The sequence below is a fragment of the Leptonychotes weddellii genome, unplaced genomic scaffold, assembly GCF_054177405.1.
Source record: "Leptonychotes weddellii isolate Sample4059 unplaced genomic scaffold, ASM5417740v2 HiC_scaffold_26992, whole genome shotgun sequence".
Taxonomy (NCBI): domain Eukaryota; kingdom Metazoa; phylum Chordata; class Mammalia; order Carnivora; family Phocidae; genus Leptonychotes; species Leptonychotes weddellii.
In genome coordinates, this window is record NW_027862972.1 from 1 (window position 1) to 1,881 (window position 1,881).

Sequence of the window (1,881 nt, forward strand, 5' to 3'; positions counted from 1 at the left end):
AATCCGGTCTCTGGGAACATACAAGGACTACCTAAGGGACACCCAGGCAGACAGAAGGCTCCCAAGTAATCAGTTTCCAGAGCCTCAACTACATACATACCCTATCTAAACATGATCTGAGAACACCCCTGGGGTTAGGGGTGATACAGGATCTCTTTTCCACCTTTGCTTTAACTTCACCAAAAAAAAAAAAAAAAAAGGAGAACTCAGGGCCCCGCTCCTCAGTGAGCCCCCGGAGAGAAGCCGTCAGTCACTCCCGTCTCCCCGGTTTCTGGCCGCAGTCCATGCTCGCCTGGCCTGTGACCGCGCGTTTCTATCTCTGGCACCCGACCCCGGGTGGAGTCTCCAGGCCCAGCGGATCCCTGTGGTGCGCTCCCGCGCGGTTCCTCCCGGGGAAGGGGGGTGAGTCTCCCCGGATCTGCCGCCTGTTGGGTCCCTGCTGGGGGAGCGGTGGCCCGACTGTGCCGCGGATCGCGGTTTGTGGCGACCCCGAGCTGGGGGCCCGCGCCTGGGCTCCGCCTCTGCAGCCGGCTTCCCTGCTCCGATGCCTGGGGGCTCTGCCGCACTCAGGCACCCCCGGTCTTTCTGTGACCCCGAGGGTCCTGGGGCCACGCTGTCCCGGAGGGTTCCACCCCCCGCTTGGCCGCCGGGGTGGCGTCCCTCAGCGGAGCAAACTTAGAGGTTCCGATTTTGTGCTCCGCGGCTCTATCACTTGCCGGGGGCGGCCGACGGAGGCCCCTCCCCCGCCGTCTATCCTCCCGAGTGTCGCCTCGGATTCACTTCTCCGCACGTCCTACCTTCCAGAAAGTGGTCGCTTTTCTGATGATACAGCATTGTTTGAGTTGATTCAACTAGTTCCACCAGTGGGTGAAACACTGTCTACGTATGATGAAAATACACGGGATTTCATGTTCCCGGGTCCAAACCAAATTTCTGGACACCATGATTCAAACCGCCAGGTTACCATGAGGAGGATTTCTGGCCTTCGAGGAATTGCTCCAAAGCTGGAATTTTCTACAACTTCAGTGATAACTGAATGTCTGATAAGTTCAAGGAAGTGCCGCACTCAGGATAAATTTATTTACCATACGGCTCCAGTTGAAAAATCACACGGCAGACTGCAAAGCAGAACATCAACATCAAGATCACAAAAGAAAAAATCCAAGTCACCTGAGAGAAATAAATATTGCATAAATGCAAAAAACTACGAACAGCCTACAATTTCTTCAAAATCACACTTTCCATCTCCCTACACAAAAAGACGCATGTGTGAGCTATCTGAAGACACCAGGCGGCGGCTGGCCCATTTAAATCTGGGACCCTATGAATTCAAAAAAGAAACAGATAAACCTCCATTTGTGATTAGACATGTCGACCCCCCAAGTCCCAGGGCTGATGCTTTATTTGGGTCTTCTGGCAGAGACTGTGAAAGAGATGGATGGTCTAGGATGCACAATGATCATTCTCATCTTGGCTGCTACCGACCCAAGGATTATAAGGTTATCAGGACACCCCATGGGAGAGACTTTGATGACTCTTTGGAAAGGTGTGATGAGTATTTAAGCTCACGGTCATGTAGCAAGCCACAGCATTCAGCAAGGACCTTACTCGTCCATTCAGCACCCTCAACAATGCCGAAGCATTCTCCAAGCCCTGTGTTAAATCGAGCTTCTCTCAGGGAAAGATTCCATTCTGATTGGTGTTCACCTTCAAACTGTGATGAGATCCATGATCGGGTAAAAAATGTCTTGAAATCACATCAGGCTCATCAAAGACATTTATATGTTAGTTTCTAAAATTTTCTCTTGAAGGCCTTTTCTAATTGGGCAAGAAAACCAGTGAAGATGCTTAAAGCTTATAATAGTAAATCACTGGAAAGAG

At 51.2% G+C, this 1,881-nt stretch overlaps 1 pseudogene; it reads left to right on the plus strand.

Moving 5' to 3' along the window:
* The first annotated feature begins 804 nt into the window (after positions 1-804).
* Positions 805-1,881, plus strand: LOC145718977 (spermatogenesis-associated protein 6 pseudogene; annotated as a pseudogene).